At 45.6% G+C, this 8,052-nt stretch overlaps 1 pseudogene; it reads right to left on the bottom strand.

The window, feature by feature from the left end:
* Positions 1-4,976: 4,976 nt before the first annotated feature.
* On the bottom strand, positions 4,977-5,093 carry LOC146039913 (5S ribosomal RNA; annotated as a pseudogene).
* Positions 5,094-8,052: the final 2,959 nt, after the last annotated feature.

Genomic DNA, 8,052 nt, shown 5'->3' with positions numbered 1-8,052 from the left:
TACAGTATCTGTCTCTATAAAGCTGTGTCCAGTGTATCTGTCCCTTTAAATGCACTTTAAATGCACTTTAAATGCCCCCCAGCTCTGGGCCCCATAGCTTGAGCTTGGGCAGTCAATCAGAACATAGCCATGCATTTTAATGGGAATGGAAGGCTCTGTGTCATTCATTCACAATGGGATCCCATAGGGACAAGTTAAGTGTCACGTATTTTTGGTTTATATCTGCTAAGCTAGTTGAGTGCTACTTGGACTCACTACTTGTATACTCAAGCATTCCATGCATAAAGCAGTGATGTCTGTAGGAGACTTTTTTCTATGTAATATTAAAGCACTCAGTGTGTGAATAATATATTTTTACAAGTACACATCATTTGCCAGCAGACCCATTATGCCAGGGCACACTAATGTTTGCATGACATGGGGGGCAGGGATGTTGTTTGCCCAGTATGAAAGTGTATCCAGGGAGGGAGGCGAGGTGCTAGTTGTGCCCACTAAATGAAGAAGGGGAGTGGTAAATGTGCCCAGTAAGGGAGGAAGGTGTGCAAAGTGTGCCCAGGATGGTAGAAAGGGGTGTGCTAAATGTGTTGGTGTAAGGGAGGAAGGGGTCCTAAGTGTCCCCAGTAGGAGAGGAAGTGGTTCTACGTTCACCCAGTAACAGAGGAAGGGGTGCCAGGTGTGGCCAGAAAGGGAGGAAGGGGTACTAAGTGTGCCCAGTAAGGGAGAAAGGGGTGCAAAGTGTTTCCAGAAAGGGAGGAAGGGTGCTAAGTATTGCCAAAAAGTGAGAAAGGGTTGCAAAAGTACCCAGTAATGGAGGAAGGGGTGCAAAAATGCCCAGTAAGGGAAGAAGGGGTGATAAGTGCTTCCAGTAAGGGAGGAAGGGGTGCTACATGCTCTCAGTAAGGGAGGAAGGGTGCAAAGGTGCCCAGTAAGGCAGGAAGGGGTGCTAAGTGTTGCCAGAAAGAGAGAAAGGGGTGTTAAGTGTGCCCAGTAAGTGAGGAAGGGGTGATAAGTGTATCCAGCAAGGGAGGAAGGGGTGCAAAAGTGCCCAGTAAGGGAGGAAGGGGTGCAAAATTGCCCAGTAAGGGAGGAAGGGTTGCAAAATTGCCCAGTAAGGGAGGAAGGGGTGCTTAGTGTTGCCAGAAAGAGAGAAAGGGGTGTTAAGTGTGCCCAGTAAGTGAGGAAGGGGTGATAAGTGTTTCCAGCAAGGGAGGAAGGGGTGCAAAAGTGCCCAGTAAGGGAGGAAGGGGTGCAAAATTGCCCAGTAAGGGAGGAAGGGTTGCAAAATTGCCCAGTAAGGGAGGAAGGGGTGCAAAAGTACCCAGTAAGGGAGGAAGAGGTGCTAAGTGCACCCAGTAAAGGAGGAGGGGGTGCTAATTGGGCTCAATAAGGAGGGAAGGGCGATGCTAAATGTGCCCAGTAAGGGAAGAGGTGTGTGCTACATGTGCCCAATAAGCTGTTGCCACTAAACCCTGGAATTTTCATGGACGCCATGCATAAACGGGACTACCGGTTCTTTGCTTTGTGAAATGCACCTCTGGTGTGGGGGAGACCGAATTTTAATTACTGAATAGAAGATCCCCCCCACTGAGTGGAATTACCTCTCTTATTAATTTGTTCTTTGTTCGGAACAGGTGACGGCAGTCATGGATCCATAAATAAAGAGGGAGCATTTTGTCCCTGTTGGAGGGAGTGACGTTGGAGGGCCTCGTATGGTGTATGTGTTTAGCTAATTAGACATCCTACTAACTTGTAATACAGTATAAAGAAGGAGGGTTGTGGTATATTAGATCTGTGTCTAGGTCTACAGTCAAAAGGTCGACTACTAATAGTCGACAGTCAAAAGGTCGACAAAGTTTAGCATGGACATTGGGTCGACATACATTAGATTGACATCTACAAAAGGTGGACATGGTCAAAGTGTTGAGAGTCAAAAGTTCAACATGAAAAAGGTCGCCAAAGGTCATCATGAGTTTTTCATGTTTTTTTGGTGTCTACAGTATGTCGATACAGGTTAACATGGACACCGTATAAGTGTACCGCTGTGCTCGCCTTGCTTTGGGCACAGTGTCTTGCTGCGCTTGGCACACTATTAAAACCTAACTCTATCCCACATGGAAGGTAAAGTATGAACAAGTAGGTTTTTTTTGTAAAAAAAAATCCTAAACTAACGTCTGGGACACGCCTCCTTTTAGCCAGGATAGCCACTGCGGCAAAGAAAACCATATTGTCAAAATGGATACAATCAGATCATTTATCAATAACACTGTTTATGCCCAGATTGATTTATATGTATCAGATGGACTGGGTAGAATGTGTACTAGATGTGGAATCCCGGGCATCCAAGTTTTTTGATATCTGGTTGCCTTATATACTTACGCTCTCTGCCTCAGAACGAGACATTATCAGAAAGACTGTATTCTTGTCCACCTGGTACAATATGACTGTCTTGGAGACCGGGAAGCCTCCCTTTTAAACCCTAACGTCACTGAGAAATACTTTACATTCTATATTGTCTTCAGATCACTGTCTATAATTTTGTATTGTGGTCCATGTAAACCCAAGTGCCCATTTCTATGTGAAATGTACCCGTGATGAGATGTTTATTGAACCTGTTATGCAATGTCAAAATTTTAGTGCTTCAATAAAAAATTATATTTAAAAAATCATGAAAAACTCGTGTCGCCCTTTGTTGACCTTTTTCACGTTGACCCTTTGACTGTTGATCTTTTGTCAATGTTGACCTAATGTATTTTGACCTTTTGTCCATCTTGTCCTTTTTATTTTTTTATATACATTTTTTATTGAGTTCAAAATTTTAAACAGGGGATACACACAGAAAACAAAACAACATAAAAGAAGGCATAACTATAATAAAGAAAAAAGGACCAGAAAATGTGCAAAATATTTCCCACCGAACCACACTGTCTCCAGCACTGCGAGGGGACAGTGGGCCAGAACCTATGAAGTTGGTCTGCGGTTAGGTAAGCCCTGTGGACCAACTTAAAGTACATCTCTGAATGATTAATACATTTAGAAATTTTGAAACAGGAATGGAATACGAACTTCCACACCTCATCAGAAAATACATTTGGTAAATCTTTCACCCACATATTTTCAGACATTCAGATATCAAGTATTTATACCAGCGAGAGATACCTCCTTTTGTGGCGAAAGCTTCAAGAAAGAAAGTATCAACTTGGGTATTGAAAGGCGGACAGGGGGTTTAGGGACAGAGCCAATGGCGAATTTGTAAATATTTGTAAAAGTCCCTTTTAGGGACTTGATATTGCAGTTGAAGCTGGGAGAAGGGTACTATAGTTCCATCGGAAAGAAAATCATGTACAGACAATAAGCCTAAGGCATCCCAGGAATCTACATTTAGGTCAGGGATTAGGGTCGCTATGGATATCAATAACAGTACTAGAGGAGACTAATTTGTGCCACGCTAAAAGTGTTGTATGGACCGCTTTACACGTATTAAAATTAGATGTGGAAATTGCTGGGGGCAATCTAAGCAAGTCTGGTAGATCTAGAGGGTACAGAATAGCTCTTTCAATTGCCACCCATGGTTTAACCTTGTCCTTCAAGAACCAATCCCCTGCCTGGTTCAATATACAAGCTGAGTGATATTTTTCTAAGTTTGGGTACACCAAACCCCCTTCATCTTTAGCACAGGATAACGTGGTTTTTGCTATTCTGGGTTTAGCCCCTTTCCAAATATAGGTTTACAACAGCTTATCGAATTTATTACAAATCGCAGATGGGAGGGACCGAGGGATTATACGGAAAAGGTACATTAGCTTAGGTATGAGTATCATTTTAGCTGCAGCTATACGACCAACCCAGGACACCTCCTGTAGCATCCATTCTTTGGTGATGAGATCGCAGTATCTAGCTAAATTAATTTATTTAGTATTTGATTGACTTAGCTTTCCAAATGTATCTATATTTTTCTTTCAAACGTATTACCATGTTGTCTGGCAAGTTAAGCGGCAGAGCTTCAGCCTTGGTAGTATTTAATTTGTAGTACGATACTTTAGAGTAACCCTCGAGAATATTATGTAGGTGAGGAAGGGAAGATTCCGGGTCCTCAAGACATAATAACACATCATCAGCAAATAAGCTGATTTTATGAGGGACCCTACCTATAACAGGACCATGGATTAAGTCTTGAGAATGAATACACTCAGCCAGAGACTCAATCGCCAGAGCAAAAATCAAAGGGGAGAGCGTGCAGCCCTGTCGGGTACCATTTGTTATGTCGAATTGGGAGGAAGAACATCCATTTGTGAACACCCTTGCAAATGGAAAAGAGTAGAGACTGGTGGGGTGGACTGTCACTGGCAAGAAAAAGATTTTTAAATACAAAATTAATTACAAGTCATTTTTTAAACCAACATGTGACCAAATCTATAGAGAAACTGTAAGGAGGTACTTGGTTGGTGGTGCACCCAAATGGAAGTTCAGCTTACAAACTGAAAAAATTGTCACAAAGGGACAAAGGAAGAACAAGTAGGGTTTTGGGGCACACTTATAGTAAATAGTGAGAATATTTGGAATGAGTGAATGATAAAAAGTAACTTTTATTTCCCCATTAAAATATCACATCATTATAGGTTAATGCATAAAAATATATACAGTAGTCAATAAACACGTTAAATACACAATGAAAGACTGTACACGGTTGCAGGCAAAAATGATTCTAGGGTGGGTTCTATTACTGAGTTAGATACTCATTGGAGACAAGCAATGTTGAGGGATTCAATAGATAACATTCAGTTGCAATCTTAATAACTGGATATGCATATAGAACATGACATGCTCCTTGCACTTTTACCACAAAAAATCTTATGGACCTGGTCCAATGACTGACAGTTCAGTGATGAATGGAAATCTACGTGCTTTGGTGCACCTTGATTATCCGCGGTGCAGAGGAATGCTGCCCATAGACACTGGTTGCTTCTGCTGTCTGAATAAGGATACAGCACCAGATATTCCCTGGTGGTCTCCCAAGAGGTACTGATCCGGCCAGTCGCTGCTTAGCGGCTGAGTTCGGATGGGATCAGGCGGCACAGTGAAGTATGGCAGTATACCGGCAGATGAGAGGGTCCCACACAATGTTCCCGCTAATTTTACGAAGGCTGTGTGCAGCAAAAGATTTTGGCTGTGCAACTCTGGAAGAAAATTTACATTTTTGTGCATCACATATATATAACTGGAAAATGACGTTCAGCATTTGTGTTAACTTTACTTCAAAATGATATTAAACATTTAATCATTCAAAACACAGCACACAATGTAGTTAATGGGTGAAACACACATTAATTGAGTCCACAACTGCAAAAAGGGACCACTGCTGCTTTGTGCGCTCTGTTGTAATGTCTGTGCGCATGCTCGTCGAGTTGTGTGCGTGCGCACGTGCGCACAGCTTGGAGGGAACACTGGTCCCACAGTGCCATGAAGAGCCAAGTGTCGCTTCTGCTGTTCTGCGGATTGACGTCCGCTGAATGAGAGAGCAGCGGAGTGGGTGATGAGTGTTTGACAGCAAGGTTGTTGGCAGTCAGAAAATAAAGAATTGTACCCACTGTGATTGTCAAAAGTGTCCTTGAAGCCAGTAATGGATAATACTGAGCAACTAGGTCCACACAGGGGTCAGAGAAGTTGATATGAAAAGATCTATGTTACAAAACAAGGCAAGGCAAATATTGTATCTTTGCCTTCACAATTTATAATCACATTAAATGTCTTAACCACAATAAATATCCTGGGTTTAAATAATAAACCCAATGGATATTCAATAGAATTGGTATAGAAACCTTTACCTAAGGTCTGTAGTTAGCCTCCCTAAGGGATGTGTAGACAGGAATAGCAAATGCGGGGTATTACACAACTGGTAAGCAGGACCCTAAATAAGATTGTAGTCAGGCTTGATACAAATCCCTGTACATAGGGTACACTGTAACACTATAACTGGTTAATGACCTGTATTCCAAGTATATGCAAGAAAGGCTACACATTAAATTGGGTACTAAATAGCGGGAGATACATAGGATAGTAAGCAAACAATTTAAACCCCCAAGGGGTGACCAGTGGGTAATCCACTATACATGCTCTATAGATGCTCAAAAAGAGAAAAAGGATACTTGCTGTCGATGCGCAGAATACCGGTGACCGAAGATGAGACCGCAGGAGCTTCCAGGGTCCGGGCTCCCTGTGTGAGCGGTGCACGTTCCACTTCACAGAGTGCGGGTGCGGAAGATGATGAGAGTAAGTGGGTGGGACACTGCCCGTCGGGCGCCTGGGACCGGGAATGCCACCCGCAGGAGATGGTAATCTATGGAGCTCTAACTTGCTCAATCCGTCAGGTGTCGGGGACCGGAGATAGCTCCGCCGGAGCTGTGGTCTCTTGGAAGGAATGGGTGTGTGGTAAGTGCTCCACCTCTAAGATTGGACACGTGTTTCGCCTGGTTGGCTTGATCACCGTGACGTGTAGGAGTGGGATACTACAACCTATATTTACAAAGTGGGATCCTACAACCTATATTTACAAATATAGGTTGTAGGATCCCACTCCTACACGTCACGGTGATCAAGCCAACCAGGCGAAACACGTGTCCAGTCCTACAGGTGGAGCACTTACCACACACCCATTCCGGCGGAGCTATCTCCGGTCCCCGACACCTGACGGATTGAGCAATTTAGAGCTCCATAGATTACCATCTCCTGCGGGTGGCATTCCCGGTCCCAGGCGCCCGATGGGCAGTGTCCCACCCACTTACTCTCATCATCTTCCGCACCCACACCTTGTGAAGTGGAACGTGCACCGCTCACACAGGGAGCCCGGACGGACCCTGGAAGCTCCTGCGGTCTCATCTTCGTCCCCGGTATTCTGCGCATCGACAGCAAGTATCCTTTTTCTCTTTTTGAGCATCTATAGAGCATGTATAGTGGATTACCCACTGGTCACCCCTTGGGGGTTTAAATTGTTTGCTTACTATCCTATGTATCTCCCGCTATTTAGTACCAGATTTAATGTGTAGCCTTTCTTGCATATACTTGGAATACAGGTCATTAACCAGTTATAGTGTTACGGTGTCTCCATGTACAAGGATTTGTTTCAAGCCTGACTACAATCTTATTTAGGGTCCTGCTTACCAGTTGTGTAATACCCCAAATTTGCTATTCCTGTCTACACATCCCTCAGGGAGGCTAACTACAGGGAGCGCAGGCAGCCAAGATGGCGCCCGGAGCGGCATAGGGGGGCGGGGCAGTAGCGTTCCGAGGCCGAACGGCGGGAAGCTAGGGGGGACAGGCAAGTATGCCTGACCCCTTTTCACACCTGGCACTACGGCCAGCCAGTCAGGGGGGAGCGGGGGGGAGCCCGGCCGGGAGAGGGTTAAAAGGCAGAGCTGGCGGGGGAGGCTGCATTCCAGGAGGACACGCAGCTAGGCAGCAGCAGATGCACGGGTCCCTGCAGCAGCAAAGAACGAGAGGACAAAGGGCACGTTTTCCCCTACCTGCCTAGCACCGAGCAGAGCATCCATCAGCCGGGGGCAGAGCATTCACAGGTCACCCTCCCGGGGGCAGAGCAGTCGCAGGCCACCCACCATCTCCCTCACAGCTTCTGGCATAGCATAAGGGAGACAGCTGCATCATACACCCAGCAGCCTCGCAGGTCCAGGAGAAAGGCCGCATCCAGAGGTCACAGGTCAGCATGGAGGTCTCTGCCGCCAGACCGCGCAGATCCAGGAAGCAGCCGAGAAGACTCATACAGGAAGCGGAGGAGGGGCCCAGTAGTAACAAGGGAAAGCACACAGCTACAGGTCGGCAGCAGCAGCAACAGCAGCACAGAGGCCTACGGCAGGGGAGGGCTCCCCCTGGTGGACGCAAATCAGCAAAGCAGCCAGCAGCAGCACAGTAAGTTATGGAGAATTCAGCACTACAGGTACACAGCCCAGAGCAGCCGCAGGAGAGAAGATTAGCAGCAGCAGATGAGGACGACGGGCCAACGGCGACAGAATCGGACAGGCCAGAGTCCGACAGCGGTGAGCA

This window comes from Crinia signifera, chromosome 9, assembly GCF_055691185.1.
Source record: "Crinia signifera chromosome 9, ASM5569118v1, whole genome shotgun sequence".
Classification (NCBI taxonomy): Eukaryota; Metazoa; Chordata; class Amphibia; order Anura; family Myobatrachidae; genus Crinia; species Crinia signifera.
This window is presented reverse-complemented; position numbering and strand designations above follow the sequence as displayed.